At 45.6% G+C, this 22,874-nt stretch overlaps 1 protein-coding gene across 2 annotated transcripts in view; it reads left to right on the top strand.

Annotated features, from left to right (window-relative positions):
• The window catches only part of nphp4 (nephronophthisis 4), a 249,953-nt gene that overhangs the window by 30,577 nt on the left and 196,502 nt on the right, over nt 1–22,874 (top strand). The window lies entirely within an intron of this gene.

Below are 22,874 nucleotides of genomic sequence, written 5' to 3'. Positions count from 1 at the left end.
GATGGATGGATGATGGATGGATGGATGGATGATGGATGGATGGATGATGGATGGATGGATGGATGATGGATGGATGATGGATGGATGGATGATGGATGGATGGATGATGGATGGATGATGGATGGATGGATGGATGATTGATGGATGATGGATGGATGGATGATGGATGGATGATGGATGGATGGATGGATGATGGATGGATGGATGATGGATGAATGGATGATGGATGGATGATGGATGGATGGATGGATGATTGATGGATGGATGGATGATGGAGGGATGGATGGAGGGATGATGGATGGATGATGGATGGATGATGGATGGATGGATGATGGAGGGATGATGGATGGAGGGATTATGGATGGATGGAGGGATGGATGGATGATGGATGGATGATGGATGGATGATGGATGGATGGAGGATGATGGATGATGGATGGATGGATGATGGATGGATGGATGATGGATGGATGGATGGATGGATGATGGATGGATGATGGATGGATGGATGATGGATGGATGGATGGATGGATGATTGATGGATGGATGGATGATGGATGGATGATGGATGGATGGATGATGGATGGATGGATGATTGATGGATGGATGGATGATGGATGGATGATGGATGGATGGATGATGGATGGATGGATGATGGATGGATGGATGATGGATGGATGATGGATGGATGGATGGATGTATGGATGATGGATGGATGATGGATGGATGATGGATGGATGGATGGTGGATGGATGATGGATGGATGGAGGGATGGATGGAGGGATGGATGGATGATGGATGGATGATGGATGGATGGAGGGATGGATGGATGATGGATGGATGATGGATGGATGATGGATGATGGATGGATGGATGGAGGGATGATGGATGGATGGAGGGATGATGGATGGATGGATGGATGGATGGATGGATGGATGGATGGATGGATGGATGGATGGATGGATGGATGGATGGATGAAGGTAGAGGATGATGAAGGTAGAGGATGATGAAGGTAGAGGAGGATGATGAAGGTAGAGGATGATGAAGGTATAGGATGATGAAGGTCAGGGTCCAGATTTCTCCATTTTCCAGCTTATACTATTTGAAGTCTGTACTGAATGGGTCATGTGACCAGTTCTGGGTCAGCCTAATCAGTCAACAGCTGAGCTCCGGTTGCCGGGCAACAAAACCTTAAAAAAAAAAGGTTCAGAACCTTACTACTGTATACAGAGAATGAGTCAGCAAGATTTTCGGTTTTGACAAGCCTCAAATAACTTCACCTTGTAATCAAACTGTAGCTCCTAGCAGAAAAACAAAGACATCGTGAGAGAGACAGAACCCGGAAGATTCTGACAATCTTAATTTTATTCAGATATTCCTTAAAATGTGTTAGTAACGGCAATTCGAAAACAAAAATGAGATTTTTTTGAAGAAAACGTTATTTATTATGGGAGTCAATGGAGAGAAAGACAGGATTTGGCATGGCTGTTAGTCTCCCCGTTCAAATTTTGTGCACACCACGCCTGTCAAAGTCACATTTTATGAATCACAAAACCTATGTCTATATTCTGACCAAAAATGATCTGTCTACCTTTTACGGTTTGGCCGTGAGGTCGAGTTACAAATAAAAATTATGATCATTTTTTTAAAGTCTCTCGCACTCTGATCAATTAGAACCGCACTGAAGATTTGACAAAAAAGTGATTTCCAGTCCTCGCTTGAGCGCTCATATCTTGAAAAGTGTACATTTTAGGAAAAAACAGTCCGGGGTTTAGAGAGAGAAGAGAAGTTTTCCTCCGTTTTGAAGTTTGAATGACCTTTCTACGTGCAAGTATGAGAAAGATAGGTGACTCAGAAAAAAGGTGATTTTTTTTTTTTTAACCTCATCCCACACACAGTGTGAAATGCTGCCCCATACAAATACATGGTCCCCATTAGTTTGGAAATTTGGAAATGTTTTTGCACTTCGTGCAAAAACTATTCGTGCCATCGTTCTGAAAATCCACAGGAATGTAGTTAAATTCAGGGCCTACAACTTTCTAAATCGGTTCAGAATTTTTCGAGTAACGGTATGCGAGTGGTGAGGCCCCAAAGTTCACGCAATGCGTTCCGGATGGGGCAAAAAGCGCACGTTTGTGCACGTTGCGCAAAAACGTGCACGCCAATCGCTTATAAAAGTCATACCAATTGATTCCCGATTAAGGCGCACGTTTCTACGTTTTTACTTTTTGAGTTTTCTCAAAGCTGCGCAACTAGTTACGCGCCGAAGTTTATACGGAAGAATATGGAATAATAAACTAGACAAAATTCCCGGGAAATTTTGAAGTGCCACGGACTACTGCCGGATGATCGCGGGATGCACCCATGAAGGTCAAGGACTCGATACTTGGTCATTTGACACCACCCATGACTCTCTATGTCAAACCATTCAAAAGATATTGGACTATAACGTATCGGCCAATCAGAAGAAGGGGCGTGGCTAATTTGCACCAATGAGGGTCAGGGACTCGATACTTAGTCATTTGACACCACCCATGTCTCTGTATGTCAAACCATTCAAAAGATATTGGACTTTAACGTATCAGCCAATCAGAAGAAGGGGCGTGGCTAATTTGCACCAATGAGGGTCAGGGACTCGATACTTGGTCATTTGACACCACCCATGTCTCTGTATGTCAAACCATTCAAAAGATATTGGACTATAACGTATCGGCCAATCAGAAGAAGGGGCGTGGCTAATTTGCACCAATGAGGGTGAGGGACTCCATACTTAGTCATTTGACACCACCCATGTCTCTGTATGTCAAACCATTCAAAAGATATTGGACTTTAACGTATCAGCCAATCAGAAGAAGGGGCGGGGCTAATTTGCACCAATGAGGGTCAGGGACTCGATACTTAGTCATTTGACACCACCCATGTCTCTGTATGTCAAACCATTCAAAAGATATTGGACTTTAACGTATCAGCCAATCAGAAGAAGGGGCGTGGCTAATTTGCACCAATGAGGGTCAGGGACTCGATACTTAGTCATTTGACACCACCCATGTCTCTGTATGTCAAACCATTCAAAAGATATTGGACTATAACGTATCGGCCAATCAGAAGAAGGGGCGTGGCTAATTTGCACCAATGAGGGTCAGGGACTCGATACTTAGTCATTTGACACCACCCATGTCTCTGTATGTCAAACCATTCAAAAGATATTGGACTTTAACGTATCAGCCAATCAGAAGAAGGGGCGGGGCTAATTTGCACCAATGAGTGTCAGGGGCTCGATACTTAGTCATTTGATACCACCCGTGAGTCTCTATGTCAAACCATTCAAAAGATATTGGACTATAACGTATCGGCCAATCAGAAGAAGGGGCGGGGCTAATATGTTTATATAATATACAAATGTAAATATTTATATGTATAATAATAATAATATACATATATATCCCATGAACCTGTCCCCAGCAGGACTGGGGATCATGTAAGGTCAAAAGGTCAGGGTTCAGATTCCTCCATTATCCAAGGTAAAGTATTATTAAGTCTGCATTGAGTGGGTCATGTGACTAGTTCTGGGTCACATGACCCGGAAGTATGGTAGTGTATATTGTATTGGAATGACTCAGCTAGTTCTTCGGATTTGACAAGCCTCAAATAACTTCACCTTGTAATCAAACTGTAGCTCCTAGCAGAAAAACAAAGACATCGTGAGAGAGACAGAACCCGGAAGATTCTGACAATCTTAATTTTATTCAGATATTCCTTAAAATGTGTTAGTAACGGCAATTCGAAAACAAAAATGAGATTTTTTTGAAGAAAACGTTATTTAACATGGGAGTCAATGGAGAGAAAGACAGGATTTGGCATGGCTGTTAGTCTCCCCGTTCAAATTTTGTGCACACCACGCCTGTCAAAGTCACATTTTATGAATCACAAAACCTATGTCTATATTCTGACCAAAAATGATCTGTCTACCTTTTACGGTTTGGCCGTGAGGTCGAGTTACAAATAAAAATTATGATCATTTTTTTAAAGTCTCTCGCACTCTGATCAATTAGAACCGCACTGAAGATTTGACAAAAAAGTGATTTCCAGTCCTCGCTTGAGCGCTCATATCTTGAAAAGTGTACATTTTAGGAAAAAACAGTCCGGGGTTTAGAGAGAGAAGAGAAGTTTTCCTCCGTTTTGAAGTTTGAATGACCTTTCTACGTGCAAGTATGAGAAAGATAGGTGACTCAGAAAAAAGGTGATTTTTTTTTTTTTAACCTCATCCCACACACAGTGTGAAATGCTGCCCCATACAAATACATGGTCCCCATTAGTTTGGAAATTTGGAAATGTTTTTGCACTTCGTGCAAAAACTATTCGTGCCATCGTTCTGAAAATCCACAGGAATGTAGTTAAATTCAGGGCCTACAACTTTCTAAATCGGTTCATAATTTTTCGAGTAACGGTGTGCGAGTGGTGAGGCCCCAAAGTTGACGCAATGCGTTCCGGATGGGGCAAAAAGTGCACGTTTGTGCACGTTGCGCAAAAACGTGCACGCCAATCGCTAATAAAAGTCATACCAATCGATTCCCGATTAAGGCGCACGTTTCTACGTTTTTACTTTTTGAGTTTTCTCAAAGCTGTGCGACTAGTTACGCGCCGAAGTTTATACGGAAGAATATGGAATAAATAATAATAAATAATAATAAGCCTGAGCAATAGTATTAGTGCCTCGTGCTGCGCACGAGGCACTCCTCCTCCATTGAGCTTGCGCATCTCAATGGAGGAGGCGTGCCACGTGGCGCAGCCGTGGCACTAACTAGACCAAAATTCCCGGGAAATTTTGAAGTGCCACGGACTACTGCCGGATGATCGCGGGATGCACCCATGAAGGTCAAGGACTCGATACTTGGTCATTTGACACCACCCATGACTCTCTATGTCAAACCATTCAAAAGATATTGGACTATAACGTATCGGCCAATCAGAAGAAGGGGCGGGGCTAATTTGCACCAATGAGGGTCAGGGACTCGATACTTAGTCATTTGACACCACCCATGTCTCTGTATGTCAAACCATTCAAAAGATATTGGACTTTAACGTATCAGCCAATCAGAAGAAGGGGCGTGGCTAATTTGCACCAATGAGTGTCAGGGACTCGATACTTGGTCATTTGACACCACCCATGTCTCTGTATGTCAAACCATTCAAAAGATATTGGACTATAACGTATCGGCCAATCAGAAGAAGGGGCGTGGCTAATTTGCACCAATGAGGGTCAGGGACTCCATACTTAGTCATTTGACACCACCCATGTCTCTGTATGTCAAACCATTCAAAAGATATTGGACTTTAACGTATCAGCCAATCAGAAGAAGGGGCGGGGCTAATTTGCACCAATGAGGGTCAGGGACTCGATACTTAGTCATTTGACACCACCCATGTCTCTGTATGTCAAACCATTCAAAAGATATTGGACTTTAACGTATCAGCCAATCAGAAGAAGGGGCGTGGCTAATTTGCACCAATGAGGGTCAGGGACTCGATACTTAGTCATTTGACACCACCCATGTCTCTGTATGTCAAACCATTCAAAAGATATTGGACTATAACGTATCGGCCAATCAGAAGAAGGGGCGTGGCTAATTTGCACCAATGAGGGTCAGGGACTCGATACTTAGTCATTTGACACCACCCATGTCTCTGTATGTCAAACCATTCAAAAGATATTGGACTTTAACGTATCAGCCAATCAGAAGAAGGGGCGGGGCTAATTTGCACCAATGAGGGTCAGGGGCTCGATACTTAGTCATTTGATACCACCCGTGAGTCTCTATGTCAAACCATTCAAAAGATATTGGACTATAACGTATCGGCCAATCAGAAGAAGGGGCGGGGCTAATATGTATATATAATATACAAATGTAAATATTTATATGTATAATAATAATAATATACATATATATCCCATGAACCTGTCCCCAGCAGGACTGGGGATCATGTAAGGTCAAAAGGTCAGGGTTCAGATTCCTCCATTATCCAAGGTAAAGTATTATGAAGTCTGCATTGAGTGGGTCATGTGACTAGTTCTGGGTCACATGACCCGGAAGTATGGTAGTGTATATTGTATTGGAATGACTCAGCTAGTTCTTCGGATTTGACAAGCCTCAAATAACTTCACCTTGTAATCAAACTGTAGCTCCTAGCAGAAAAACAAAGACATCGTGAGAGAGACAGAACCCGGAAGATTCTGACAATCTTAATTTTATTCAGATATTCCTTAAAATGTGTTAGTAACGGCAATTCGAAAACAAAAATGAGATTTTTTTGAAGAAAACGTTATTTAACATGGGAGTCAATGGAGAGAAAGACAGGATTTGGCGTGTCTGTTGGGCCCCCCGGTCAAATTTTGTGCACACCACGCCTGTCAAAGTCACATTTTATAAATCACAACACCTATGTCTATATTCTGACCAAAGATTATCTTTCTAGCTTTTACGGTTCGGCCGTGAGCTCAAGTTACAAATAAAAATTATGGTCATTTTTTCAAAGTCTCTCGCACTCTGATCAATTAGAACCGCACTGTAGATTTGACAAAAAAGTGATTTCCAGTCCTCGCTTGAGCGCTCATATCTTGAAAAGTGTACATTTTAGGAAAAAACAGTCCGGGGTTTGGAGAGAGAAGAGAAGTTTTCCTCCGTTTTGAAGTCTGAATGACGTTTCTACGTCCAAGTATGAGAAAGATACGTGACTCGGAAAAAAGGTGAATTTTGTCTTTTTTTTCTCAACATTTTCCCATCCGCTTATAATGGCGCCATTGAAATGCATGGGAAAATCTTCCCCATTAGTTTGGAAATTTGGAAATGTTTTTGCACTTCGTGCAAAAACTATTCTTGCCATCGTTCTGAAAATCCACAGGACTGTAGTTAAATTCAGGGCCTACAACTTTCTAAATCGGTTCAGAATTTTTCGAGTAACGGTGTGCGAGTGGTGAGGCCCCAAAGTTCACGCAATGCGTTCCGGATGGGGCAAAAAGCGCACGTTTGTGCACGTTGCGCAAAAACGTGCACGCCAATCGCTTATAAAAGTCATACCAATTGATTCCCGATTAAGTCGCACGTTTCTACGTTTTTACTTTTTGAGTTTTCTCAAAGCTGTGCGACTAGTTACGCGCCGAAGTTTATACGGAAGAATATGGAATAAATAATAATAAATAATAAGCCTGAGCAATAGTATTAGTGCCTCGTGCTGCGCACGAGGCACTCCTCCTCCATTGAGCTTGCGCATCTCAATGGAGGAGGCGTGCCACGTGGCGCAGCCGTGGCACTAACTAGACCAAAATTCCCGGGAAATTTTGAAGTGCCACGGACTACTGCCGGATGATCGCGGGATGCACCCATGAAGGTCAAGGACTCGATACTTAGTCATTTGACACCACCCATGACTCTCTATGTCAAACCATTCAAAAGATATTGGACTATAACGTATCGGCCAATCAGAAGAAGGGGCGGGGCTAATTTGCACCAATGAGGGTCAGGGACTCGATACTTAGTCATTTGACACCACCCATGTCTCTGTATGTCAAACCATTCAAAAGATATTGGACTTTAACGTATCAGCCAATCAGAAGAAGGGGCGTGGCTAATTTGCACCAATGAGGGTCAGGGACTCGATACTTCGTCATTTGACACCACCCATGTCTCTGTATGTCAAACCATTCAAAAGATATTGGACTATAACGTATCAGCCAATCAGAAGAAGGGGCGTGGCTAATTTGCACCAATGAGGGTCAGGGACTCGATACTTGGTCATTTGACACCACCCATGTCTCTGTATGTCAAACCATTCAAAAGATATTGGACTATAACGTATCGGCCAATCAGAAGAAGGGGCGTGGCTAATTTGCACCAATGAGGGTCAGGGACTCCATACTTAGTCATTTGACACCACCCATGTCTCTGTATGTCAAACCATTCAAAAGATATTGGACTATAACGTATCGGCCAATCAGAAGAAGGGGCGTGGCTAATTTGCACCAATGAGGGTCAGGGACTCGATACTTAGTCATTTGACACCACCCATGTCTCTGTATGTCAAACCATTCAAAAGATATTGGACTATAACGTATCGGCCAATCAGAAGAAGGGGCGTGGCTAATTTGCACCAATGAGGGTCAGGGGCTCGATACTTAGTCATTTGATACCACCCGTGAGTCTCTATGTCAAACCATTCAAAAGATATTGGACTATAACGTATCGGCCAATCAGAAGAAGGGGCGGGGCTAATATGTATATATAATATACAAATGTAAATATTTATATGTATAATAATAATAATATACATATATATCCCATGAACCTGTCCCCAGCAGGACTGGGGATCATGTAAGGTCAGGGTTCAGATTCCTCCATTATCCAAGGTAAAGTATTATGAAGTCTGCATTGAGTGGGTCATGTGACTAGTTCTGGGTCACATGACCCGGAAGTATGGTAGTGTATATTGTATTGGAATGACTCAGCTACTTTTTCGGATTTGACAAGCCTCAAATAACTTCACCTTGTAATCAAACTGTAGCTCCTAGCAGAAAAACAAAGACATCGTGAGAGAGACAGAACCCGGAAGATTCTGACAATCTTAATTTCATTCTGATATTCCTTAAAATGTGTTAGTAACGGCAATTCGAAAACAAAAATGAGATTTTTTTGAAGAAAATTTTTTTTAACATTGCAGTGAATGTAGAAGGAGACAGGAATTGGCATGGCTCTTAGTCTCCCCGTTTAAATTTTGTGCACACCACGCCTGTCAAAGTCACATTTTAAGAATACCAAAATGTATGTCTACATTCTGACCAAAAATTATCTGTCTACCTTTTACGGTTTGCCCGTGAGCTCGAGTTACAAATAAAAATTATGATCATTTTTTCAAGGTTCTGTCACTCTGATCAATTTGAACCTCCACTCTAGATTTGACAAAGAGTGATTTTCAGTCCTCGCTTGAGGGCTCATATCTTGAAAAGTGTACATTTTAGGAAAAAACAGTCCGGGGTTTAGAGAGAGAAGATAAGTTTTCCTCCGTTTTGACGTTTGAATGACGTTTCTACGTGGAAGTATGAGAAAGATACGTGACTCAGAAAAAAGGTGATTTTTTTTTTTTTTAACCTTCACCGGACATTTCACACCCACAGTGTGAAATGCTGCCCCATACAAATACATGGGAAAATCTTCCCCATTAGTTTGGAAATTTGGAAATGTTTTTGCACTTCGTGCAAAAACTACTCGTGCCATCGTTCTGAAAATCCAGAGGACTGTAGTTAAATTCAGGGCCTACAACTTTCTAAATCGGTTCAGAATTTTTCGAGTAACGGTATGCGAGTGGTGAGGCCCCAAAGTTCACACAATGCGTTCCGGATGGGGCAAAAAGCGCACGTTTGTGCACGTTGCGCAAAAACGTGCACGCCAATCGCTAATAAAAGTCATACCAATTGATTCCCGATTAAGTCGCACGTTTCTACGTTTTTACTTTTTGAGTTTTCTCAAAGCTGCGCAACTAGTTACGCGCCGAAGTTTATACGGAAGAATATGGAATAATAATAATAAACTAGACAAAATTCCCGGGAAATTTTGAAGTGCCACGGACTACTGCCGGATGATCGCGGGGCTTATTTGCACCCATGAAGGTCAAGGACTCGATACTTAGTCATTTGACACCACCCATGACTCTCTATGTCAAACCATTCAAAGGTTATTACAGAAAATATGTAATAGGCTAATAGAACCGCTAACAAGACCGCTAACGGGACCGCTAACGGGATAGCTAACAGAACCGCTAACAGAACCTCTAACGGGATTGCTAACTGAACCGCTAACGGGATCGCTAAAGGGATCGCTAACGGGGCCGCTAACGGGACCGCTAACCGAGCCGCTAACGGAATCGCTAACCGAGCCGCTAACAACCGCTAACGGGACCGCTAACGGGACCGCTAATGGGATCGCTAACGGAACCGCTAACGGAACCGCTAACAGGACCGCTAACGGGACCGCTAACGGGACCGCTAACGGGATCGCTAACGGGATCGCTAACGGGATCGCTAACGGGACCGCTAACCGAGCCGCTAATGGGGTCGCTAATGGGGTCGCTAACGGGACCGCTAACAACCGCTAACGGGACCGCTAACAGAACCGCTAACTGAACCGCTAACGGGATCGCTAACGGGACCGCTAACGGGACTGCTAACCGAGCCGCTAACGGAATCGCTAACCGAGCCGCTAACAACCGCTAACGGAACCGCTAACGGGACCGCTAACGGGACCGCTAACGGGATCGCTAACGGGATCGCTAACGGGACCGCTAACCGAGCCGCTAATGGGGTCGCTAACGGGACCGCTAACAACCGCTAACGGAACCGCTAATGGGACCGCTAACAGAACCGCTAACAGAACCGCTAACGGGACCGCTAACGGGATCGCTAATGGGACCGCTAACGGGACCGCTAATGGGACCGCTAACGGGACCGCTAACGGGACCGCTAACGGGATCGCTAACGGGACCGCTAACCGAGCCGCTAATGGGGTCGCTAACGGGACCGCTAACAACCGCTAACGGAACCGCTAACGGGACCGCAAACAGAACCGCTAACTGAACCGCTAACGGGATCGCTAACGGGACCGCTAACCGAGCCGCTAACGGAATCGCTAACCGAGCCGCTAACAACCGCTAACGGAGCCGCTAACGGGACCGCTAATGGGATCGCTAACGGAACCGCTAACGGGATCGCTAACGGGACCGCTAACAACCGCTAACGGAAGCGCTAACGGGACCGCTAACAGAACCGCTAACAGAACCGCTAACGGGACCGCTAACGGGATCGCTAACAACCGCTAGCGGAACCGCTAATGGGGCCGCTAACGGGACCGCTAACGGGGTCGCTAACTGGACCGCTAACGGGACCGCTAACGGGATCGCTAACGGGACCGCTAACGGGATCGCTAACGGAATCGCTAACTGAACCGCTAACGGGACCGCTAACGGGACCGCTAACCGAGCCGCTAACGGGATCGCTAACCTAGCCGCTAACGGGATCGCTAACAACCGCTAACGGGATCGCTAACGGAACCGCTAACAGGACCGCTAACGGGACCGCTAACGGGACCGCTAACGGGATCGCTAACGGGATCGCTAACGGGATCGCTAACGGGACCGCTAACCGAGCCGCTAATGGGGTCGCTAATGGGGTCGCTAACGGGACCGCTAACAACCGCTAACGGGACCGCTAACAGAACCGCTAACTGAACCGCTAACGGGATCGCTAACGGGACCGCTAACGGGACCGCTAACCGAGCCGCTAACGGAATCGCTAACCGAGCCGCTAACAACCGCTAACGGAACCGCTAACGGGACCGCTAACGGGACCGCTAACGGGATCGCTAACGGGATCGCTAACGGGATCGCTAATGGGACCGCTAACGGGACCGCTAATGGGACCGCTAACGGGACCGCTAACGGGACCGCTAACGGGATCGCTAACGGGACCGCTAACCGAGCCGCTAATGGGGTCGCTAACGGGACCGCTAACAACCGCTAACGGAACCGCTAACGGGACCGCAAACAGAACCGCTAACTGAACCGCTAACGGGATCGCTAACGGGATCGCTAACGGGACCGCTAACCGAGCCGCTAACGGAATCGCTAACCGAGCCGCTAACAACCGCTAACGGAGCCGCTAACGGGACCGCTAATGGGATCGCTAACGGAACCGCTAACGGGATCGCTAACGGGACCGCTAACAACCGCTAACGGAAGCGCTAACGGGACCGCTAACAGAACCGCTAACAGAACCGCTAACGGGACCGCTAACGGGATCGCTAACAACCGCTAGCGGAACCGCTAATGGGGCCGCTAACGGGACCGCTAACGGGGTCGCTAACTGGACCGCTAACGGGACCGCTAACGGGATCGCTAACGGGACCGCTAACGGGATCGCTAACGGAATCGCTAACTGAACCGCTAACGGGACCGCTAACGGGACCGCTAACCGAGCCGCTAACGGGATCGCTAACCTAGCCGCTAACGGGATCGCTAACAACCGCTAACGGGATTGCTAACGGGACCGCTAACGGGGTCGCTAACTGGACCGCTAACGGGATCGCTAACTGGACCGCTAAGGGGACCGCTAACGGGATCGCTAACAGGACAGCTAACAGAACCGCTAACGGGACCGCTAACACCAATAACACTACCATCCCATAATAAACACCTACCATCCCATAATAACACTAACATCCTATAAAAACACTAACATCCCATAATAACACTAACATCCTATAAAAACACCTGCCATCCCATAATAACACTAACATCCTATAAAAACACCTGCCATCCCATAATAACACCTATCGTGTGTGTGTGTGTGTGTGTGTGTGTGTGTTCATCTAAGGTTAAAAGGTCAGGGTTCAGATTTCTCCATTATCCAGGTTATACTATGAATTCTGTACTGAGTGAGTCATGTGACCAGTTCTGGGTCAGTCTAATCAGTACAGCTGAGCTCTGGTTGCTAGGGGCAACAAGAACCTGATACAGAGGGAGCGGGAATGACTCAGCTGGATTTTCGGTTGTGACAAACCTGAAATCACTCCACTTTGCGCTTAAACCGTAGCTCTTAGCAGAAAAACGAAAACATTTTGAGAAACGGAGAACCTACCAGATTATCTAAATGTTATTTTCATACAGATATTCCTTAAAATGTGTTAGTAACGGCAATTCGAAAACAAAAATGAGATTTTTTTTGAGAAAACTTCATTTAACATGGGAGTCAATGAAGAGAGAGACAGGAACTGGCGTGTCTGTTGGCTCCCCCGTTAAAATTTTGTGCACACCACGCCTGTCAAAGTCACATTTTATGAATCACAAAACCTATGTCAATATTCTGACCAAAAATTATCTGTCTACCTTTTACGGTTTGGCCGTGACCTCGAGTTACAAATAAGAAATCATGTTTTTTTTTCAGTGTAACTACACTCTAGCAAACTGACTCCCGTGCTCTAGACTTGAAAAAAAGTGATTTCCAGTCCTCGCTTGAGGGCTCATATCTTGAAAAGTGTACATTTTAGGAAAAAACTGTTTCGGGTTTGAAGAGAGAAGAGAAGTTTTCCTCCGTTTTGAAGTTTGAATGAGGTTTCTACGTGCAAGTATGAGAAAGATACGTGACTCAGAAAAAAGGTGAATTTGGAGTTTTTCCAACCTCCTCCCATCCCCAGTGTTACATTCTGCCCCATTCACTTACATGGGAAAATCTCCCCATTAGTTTGGAAATTTGGAAATGTTTTTGCACTTCGTGCAAAAACTATTCGTGCCATCGTTCTGAAAATCCACAGGACTGTAGTTAAATTCAGGGCCTACAACTTTCTAAATCGGTTCAGAATTTTTCGAGTAACGGTGTGCGAGTGGTGAGGCCCCAAAGTTCACGCAATGCGTTCCGGATGGGGCAAAAAGCGCACGTTTGTGCACGTTGCGCAAAAACGTGCACGCCAATCGCTAATAAAAGTCATACCACTCGATTCCCGATTAAGGCGCACGTTTCTACGTTTTTACTTTTCGCGTTTTCTCAAAGCTGCGGGACTAGTTACGCGCCAAAGTTTTTACGGAAGAATATGGAATAAGCCTGAGCAATAGTATGAGTGCCTCGTGCTGCGCACGAGGCACTCCTCCTCCATTGAGCTTGCGCATCTCAATGGAGGAGGAGTGCCACGTGGCGCAGCCGTGGCACTAACTAGACCAAAATTCCCGGGAAATTTTGAAGTGCCACGGACTACTGCCGGATGATCGCGGGATGCACCCATGAAGGTCAAGGACTCGATACTTAGTCATTTGACACCACCCATGACTCTCTATGTCAAACCATTCAAAAGATATTGGACTATAACGTATCGGCCAATCAGAAGAAGGGGCGTGGCTAATTTGCACCAATGAGGGTCAGGGACTCGATACTTGGTCATTTGACACCACCCATGTCTCTGTATGTCAAACCATTCAAAAGATATTGGACTATAACGTATCGGCCAATCAGAAGAAGGGGCGTGGCTAATTTGCACCAATGAGGGTCAGGGACTCCATACTTAGTCATTTGACACCACCCATGGCTCTGTATGTCAAACCATTCAAAAGATATTGGACTTTAACGTATCAGCCAATCAGAAGAAGGGGCGGGGCTAATTTGCACCAATGAGGGTCAGGGACTCGATACTTAGTCATTTGACACCACCCATGTCTCTGTATGTCAAACCATTCAAAAGATATTGGACTTTAACGTATCAGCCAATCAGAAGAAGGGGCGTGGCTAATTTGCACCAATGAGGGTCAGGGACTCGATACTTAGTCATTTGACACCACCCATGTCTCTGTATGTCAAACCATTCAAAAGATATTGGACTATAACGTATCGGCCAATCAGAAGAAGGGGCGTGGCTAATTTGCACCAATGAGGGTCAGGGACTCGATACTTAGTCATTTGACACCACCCATGTCTCTGTATGTCAAACCATTCAAAAGATATTGGACTATAACGTATCAGCCAATCAGAAGAAGGGGCGGGGCTAATTTGCACCAATGAGGGTCAGGGACTCGATACTTAGTCATTTGATACCACCCGTGAGTCTCTATGTCAAACCATTCAAAAGATATTGGACTATAACGTATCGGCCAATCAGAAGAAGGGGCGGGGCTAATTTGCACCAATGAGGGTCAGGGGCTCGATACTTAGTCATTTGATACCACCCGTGAGTCTCTATGTCAAACCATTCAAAAGATATTGGACTATAACGTATCGGCCAATCAGAAGAAGGGGCGGGGCTAATATGTATATATAATATACAAATGTAAATATTTATATGTATAATAATAATAATATACATATATATCCCATGAACCTGTCCCCAGCAGGACTGGGGATCATGTAAGGTCAAAAGGTCAGGGTTCAGATTCCTCCATTATCCAAGGTAAAGTATTATGAAGTCTGCATTGAGTGGGTCATGTGACTAGTTCTGGGTCACATGACCCGGAAGTATGGTAGTGTATATTGTATTGGAATGACTCAGCTAGTTCTTCGGATTTGACAAGCCTCAAATAACTTCACCTTGTAAACAAACTGTAGCTCCTAGCAGAAAAACAAAGACATCGTGAGAGAGACAGAACCCGGAAGATTCTGACAATCTTAATTTTATTCAGATATTCCTTAAAATGTGTTAGTAACGGCAATTCGAAAACAAAAATGAGATTTTTTTGAAGAAATTTTTATTTAACATTGCAGTGAATGGAGAGAGAGACAGGAATTGGCATGGCTCTTAGTCTCCCCGTTTAAATTTTGTGCACACCACGCCTGTCAAAGTCACATTTTAAGAATACCAAAATGTATGTCTACATTCTGACCAAAAATTATCTGTCCAGCTTTTACGGTTCGGCCGTGAGGTCGAGTTACAAATAAAAATTATGGTCATTTTTTCAGGGTTCTGCTCACTCTGATCAATTAAAACCTCCACTCTAGATTTGAAAAAGGGGGTTTTTTAGTCCTCGCTTGAAGGCTCATATCTTGAAAAGTGTACATTTTAGGAAAAAACAGTCCGGGGTTTGGAGAGAGAAGAGAAGTTTTCCTCCGTTTTGAAGTTTGAATGACGTTTCTACGTGCAAGTATGAGAAAGATACGTGACTTGGAAAAAAGGTGAATTTTGTCTTTTTTTTCTCAACATTTTCCCATCCGCTTTGAATGGCGCCATTGAAATGCATGGGAAAACAGTTCCCCATTAGTTTGGAAATTTGGAAATGTTTTTGCACTTCGTGCAAAAACTATTCGTGCCATCGTTCTGAAAATCCACAGGACTGTAGTTAAATTCAGGGCCTACAACTTTCTAAATCGGTTCAGAATTTTTCGAGTAACGGTATGCGAGTGGTGAGGCCCCAAAGTTCACGCAATGCGTTCCGGATGGGGCAAAAAGCGCACGTTTGTGCACGTTGCGCAAAAACGTGCACGCCAATCGCTTATAAAAGTCATACCAATTGATTCCCGATTAAGTCGCACGTTTCTACGTTTTTACTTTTTGAGTTTTCTCAAAGCTGTGCGACTAGTTACGCGCCGAAGTTTATACGGAAGAATATGGAATAAATAATAATAAATAACTAGACAAAATTCCCGGGAAATTTTGAAGTGCCACGGACTACTGCCGGATGATCGCGGGGCTTATTTGCACCCATGAAGGTCAAGGACTCGATACTTAGTCATTTGACACCACCCATGACTCTCTATGTCAAACCATTCAAAAGTTATTACAGAAAATATGTAATATGCTAATAGAACCGCTAACAAGACCGCTAACGGGATAGCTAACAGAACCGCTAACGGAACCTCTAACGGGATCGCTAACTGAACCGCTAACGGGATCGCTAAAGGGATCGCTAACGGGACCGCTAACGGGACCGCTAACCGAGCCGCTAACGGAATCGCTAACCGAGCCGCTAACAACCGCTAACGGAACCGCTAACGGAACCGCTAACGGGACCGCTAACGGGACCGCTAACGGGATCGCTAACGGGATCGCTAACGGGACCGCTAACCGAGCCGCTAATGGGGTCGCTAACGGGACCGCTAACAACCGCTAACGGAACCGCTAACGGGACCGCTAACAGAACCGCTAACTGAACCGCTAACGGGATCGCTAACGGGACCGCTAACGGGACCGTTAATGGGATCGCTAACGGAACCGCTAACGGGACCACTAACGGGACCGCTAACGGCATCGCTAACGGGACCGCTAACCGAGCCGCTAATGGGGTCGCTAACGGGACCGCTAACAACCGCTAACGGAACCGCTAACGGGACCGCTAACAGAACCGCTAACGGGACCGCTAACGGGATCGCTAACCGAGCCGCTAATGGGGTCGCTAACGGGACCGCTAACAACCGCTAACGGAACCGCTAACGGGACCGCTAACAGAACCGCTAACGGGACCGCTAACGGGATCGCTAACAACCGCTAGCGGAACCGCTAACGGGACCGCTAATGGGATTGCTAACGGGACCGCTAACGGGGTCGCTAACTGGGCCGCTAACGGGATCGCTAACTGGACCGCTAACGGGACCGCTAACGGGATCGCTAACGGAATCGCTAACTGAACCGCTAACGGGACCGCTAACCGAGCCGCTAACGGGATCGCTAACTGAGCCGCTAATGGGATCGCTAACAACCGCTAACGGGACCGCTAACGGGATTGCTAACGGGACCGCTAACGGGGTCGCTAACTGGACCGCTAACGGGATCGCTAACTGGACCGCTAAGGGGACCGCTAACAGGACCGCTAACAGAACCGCTAACGGGACCGCTAACACCAATAACACTACCATCCCATTATAAACACCTACCATCCCATAATAAACACCTACCATCCTATAAAAACACTAACATCCCATAATAACACTAACATCCTATAAAAACACCTGCCATCCCATAATAACACTAACATCCTATAAAAACACCTGCCATCCCATAATAACACTAACATCCTATAAAAACACCTGCCATCCCATAATAACACTAACATCCTATAAAAACACCTGACATCCCATAATAACACTAACATCCTATAAAAACACCTGCCATCCCATAATAACACTAACATCCTATAAAAACACCTGACATCCCATAATAACACCTATCGTGTGTGTGTGTGTGTGTGTGTGTGTGTGTGTGTGTGTGTGTGTGTGTGTGTGTGTGTGTGTGTGTGTGTGTGTGTGTTCATCTAAAGTTAAGAGGTCAGGGTTCAGATTTCTCCATTTTCCAGGTTATACTATGAAGTCTGTACTGAGTGAGTCATGTGACCAGTTCTGGGTCAGTCTAATCAGTCAACAGCTGAGCTCTGGTTGCTAGGGGCAACAAGAACCTGATACAGAGGGAGCGGGAATGACTCAGCTGGATTTTCGGTTGTGACAAACCTGAAATCACTCCACTTTGCGCTCAAACCGTAGCTCTTAGCAGAAAAACGAAAACATTTTGAGAAACAGAGAACCTACCAGATTATCTAAATGTTATTTTCATACAGATATTCCTTAAAATGTGTTAGTAACGGCAATTCGAAAACAAAAATTAGATTTTTTTTAAGAAAATGTTTTTTAACATGGGAGTCAATGAAAAGCGAGACAGGAACTGGCGTGTCTGTTGGCTCCCCCGTTAAAATTTTGTGCACACCACGCCTGTCAAAGTCACATTTTATGAATCACAACACCTATGTCTATATTCTGACCAAAAATTATCTGTCTACCTTTTACGGTTTGGCCGTGACCTCGAGTTACAAATAAGAAATCATGTTTTTTTTTCAGTGTAACTACACTCTAGCAAACTGACTCCCGTGCTCTAGATTTGAAAAAAAGTGATTTCCAGTCCTCGCTTGAGGGCTCATATCTTGAAAAGTGTACATTTTAGGAAAAAACAGTTTCGGGTTTGGAGAGAGAAGAGAAGTTTTCCTCCGTTTTGAAGTTTGAATGAGGTTTCTACGTGCAAGTATGAGAAAGATACGTGACTCAGAAAAAAGGTGAATTTGGAGTTTTTCCAACCTCCTCCCATCCCCAGTGTTACATTCTGCCCCATTCACTTACATGGGAAAATCTCCCCATTAGTTTGGAAATTTGGAAATGTTTTTGCACTTCGTGCAAAAACTATTCGTGCCATCGTTCTGAAAATCCACAGGACTGTAGTTAAATTCAGGGCCTACAACTTTCTAAATCGGTTCAGAATTTTTCGAGTAACGGTGTGCGAGTGGTGAGGCCCCAAAGTTCATGCAATGCGTTCCGGATGGGGCAAAAAGCGCACGTTTGTGCACGTTGCGCAAAAACGTGCACGCCAATCGCTAATAAAAGTCATACCACTCGATTCCCGATTAAGGCGCACGTTTCTACGTTTTTACTTTTCGCGTTTTCTCAAAGCTGCGGGACTAGTTACGCGCCAAAGTTTTTACGGAAGAATATGGAATAAGCCTGAGCAATAGTATGAGTGCCTCGTGCTGCGCACGAGGCACTCCTCCTCCATTGAGCTTGCGCAGCTCAATGGAGGAGGCGTGCCACGTGGCGCAGCCGTGGCACTAATAAGCCTGAGCAATAGTATTAGTGCCTCGTGCTGCGCACGAGGCACTCCTCCTCCATTGAGCTTGCGCATCTCAATGGAGGAGGCGTGCCACGTGGCGCAGCCGTGGCACTAATAATAATAAGCCTGAGCAATAGTATGAGTGCCTCGTGCTGCGCACGAGGCACTCCTCCTCCATTGAGCTTGCGCATCTCAATGGAGGAGGCGTGCCACGTGGCGCAGCCGTGGCACTAACTAGACCAAAATTCCCGGGAAATTTTGAAGTGCCACGGACTACTGCCGGATGATCGCGGGATGCACCCATGAAGGTCAAGGACTCGATACTTAGTCATTTGACACCACCCATGACTCTCTATGTCAAACCATTCAAAAGATATTGGACTATAACGTATCGGCCAATCAGAAGAAGGGGCGTGGCTAATTTGCACAAATGAGGGTCAGGGACTCGATACTTAGTCATTTGACACCACCCATGTCTCTGTATGTCAAACCATTCAAAAGATATTGGACTTTAACGTATCAGCCAATCAGAAGAAGGGGCGTGGCTAATTTGCACCAATGAGGGTCAGGGACTCGATACTTGGTCATTTGACACCACCCATGTCTCTGTATGTCAAACCATTCAAAAGATATTGGACTTTAACGTATCGGCCAATCAGAAGAAGGGGCGGGGCTAATTTGCACCAATGAGGGTCAGGGACTCGATACTTAGTCATTTGACACCACCCATGTCTCTGTATGTCAAACCATTCAAAAGATATTGGACTTTAACGTATCAGCCAATCAGAAGAAGGGGCGTGGCTAATTTGCACCAATGAGGGTCAGGGACTCGATACTTAGTCATTTGACACCACCCATGTCTCTGTATGTCAAACCATTCAAAAGATATTGGACTATAACGTATCGGCCAATCAGAAGAAGGGGCGTGGCTAATTTGCACCAATGAGGGTCAGGGACTCGATACTTAGTCATTTGACACCACCCATGTCTCTGTATGTCAAACCATTCAAAAGATATTGGACTTTAACGTATCAGCCAATCAGAAGAAGGGGCGGGGCTAATTTGCACCAATGAGGGTCAGGGGCTCGATACTTAGTCATTTGATACCACCCGTGAGTCTCTATGTCAAACCATTCAAAAGATATTGGACTATAACGTATCGGCCAATCAGAAGAAGGGGCGGGGCTAATATGTATATATAATATACAAATGTAAATATTTATATGTATAATAATAATAATATACATATATATCCCATGAACCTGTCCCCAGCAGGACTGGGGATCATGTAAGGTCAAAAGGTCAGGGTTCAGATTCCTCCATTATCCAAGGTAAAGTATTATGAAGTCTGCATTGAGTGGGTCATGTGACTAGTTCTGGGTCACATGACCCGGAAGTATGGTAGTGTATATTGTATTGGAATGACTCAGCTAGTTCTTCGGATTTGACAAGCCTCAAATAACTTCACCTTGTAATCAAACTGTAGCTCCTAGCAGAAAAACAAAGACATCGTGAGAGAGACAGAACCCGGAAGATTCTGACAATCTTAATTTTATTCAGATATTCCTTAAAATGTGTTAGTAACGGCAATTCGAAAACAAAAATGAGATTTTTTTGAAGAAAACTTCATTTAACATTAGAGTCAATGGAGACAGGGGCAGGATTTGGCGTGACTCTAGGCTCCCCCGTTTAAATTTTGTGCACACCACGCCTGTCAAAGTCACATTTTAAGAATACCAAAATGTATGTCTACATTCTGACCAAAAATTATCTGTCCAGCTTTTACGGTTCGGCCGTGAGGTCGAGTTACAAATAAAAATTATGGTCATTTTTTCAGGGTTCTGCTCACTCTGATCAATTCGAACCTCCACTCTAGATTTGAAAAAGGGGGTTTTTTAGTCCTCGCTTGAAGGCTCATATCTTGAAAAGTGTACATTTTAGGAAAAAACAGTCCGGGGTTTAGAGAGAGAAGAGAAGTTTTCCTCCGTTTTGAAGTTTGAATGACGTTTCTACGTGCAAGTATGAGAAAGATACGTGACTTGGAAAAAAGGTGAATTTTGTCTTTTTTTTCTCAACATTTTCCCATCCGCTTTGAATGGCGCCATTGAAATGCATGGGAAAACAGTTCCCCATTAGTTTGGAAATTTGGAAATGTTTTTGCACTTCGTGCAAAAACTATTCGTGCCATCGTTCTGAAAATCCAGAGGACTGTAGTTAAATTCAGGGCCTACAACTTTCTAAATCGGTTCAGAATTTTTCGAGTAACGGTATGCGAGTGGTGAGGCCCCAAAGTTCACGCAATGCGTTCCGGATGGGGCAAAAAGCGCACGTTTGTGCACGTTGCGCAAAAACGTGCACGCCAATCGCTTATAAAAGTCATACCAATTGATTCCCGATTAAGTCGCACGTTTCTACATTTTTACTTTTTGAGTTTTCTCAAAGCTGCGCAACTAGTTACGCGCCGAAGTTTATACGGAAGAATATGGAATAATAATAAATAAACTAGACAAAATTCCCGGGAAATTTTGAAGTGCCACGGACTACTGCCGGATGATCGCGGGGCTTATTTGCACCCATGAAGGTCAAGGACTCGATACTTAGTCATTTGACACCACCCATGACTCTCTATGTCAAACCATTCAAAGGTTATTACAGAAAATATGTAATAGGCTAATAGAACCGCTAACAAGACCGCTAACGGGACCGCTAACGGGATAGCTAACAGAACCGCTAACAGAACCTCTAACGGGATTGCTAACTGAACCGCTAACGGGATCGCTAAAGGGATCGCTAACGGGGCCGCTAACGGGACCGCTAACCGAGCCGCTAACGGAATCGCTAACCGAGCCGCTAACAACCGCTAACGGGACCGCTAACGGGACCGCTAATGGGATCGCTAACGGAACCGCTAACGGAACCGCTAACAGGACCGCTAACGGGACCGCTAACGGGACCGCTAACGGGATCGCTAACGGGATCGCTAACGGGATCGCTAACGGGACCGCTAACCGAGCCGCTAATGGGGTCGCTAATGGGGTCGCTAACGGGACCGCTAACAACCGCTAACGGGACCGCTAACAGAACCGCTAACTGAACCGCTAACGGGATCGCTAACGGGACCGCTAACGGGACTGCTAACCGAGCCGCTAACGGAATCGCTAACCGAGCCGCTAACAACCGCTAACGGAACCGCTAACGGGACCGCTAACGGGACCGCTAACGGGATCGCTAACGGGATCGCTAACGGGACCGCTAACCGAGCCGCTAATGGGGTCGCTAACGGGACCGCTAACAACCGCTAACGGAACCGCTAATGGGACCGCTAACAGAACCGCTAACAGAACCGCTAACGGGACCGCTAACGGGATCGCTAATGGGACCGCTAACGGGACCGCTAATGGGACCGCTAACGGGACCGCTAACGGGACCGCTAACGGGATCGCTAACGGGACCGCTAACCGAGCCGCTAATGGGGTCGCTAACGGGACCGCTAACAACCGCTAACGGAACCGCTAACGGGACCGCAAACAGAACCGCTAACTGAACCGCTAACGGGATCGCTAACGGGACCGCTAACCGAGCCGCTAACGGAATCGCTAACCGAGCCGCTAACAACCGCTAACGGAGCCGCTAACGGGACCGCTAATGGGATCGCTAACGGAACCGCTAACGGGATCGCTAACGGGACCGCTAACAACCGCTAACGGAAGCGCTAACGGGACCGCTAACAGAACCGCTAACAGAACCGCTAACGGGACCGCTAACGGGATCGCT

Source organism: Cololabis saira, chromosome 12 (assembly GCF_033807715.1).
Source record: "Cololabis saira isolate AMF1-May2022 chromosome 12, fColSai1.1, whole genome shotgun sequence".
In the NCBI taxonomy this organism is placed as follows: domain Eukaryota; kingdom Metazoa; phylum Chordata; class Actinopteri; order Beloniformes; family Belonidae; genus Cololabis; species Cololabis saira.
This window is presented reverse-complemented; position numbering and strand designations above follow the sequence as displayed.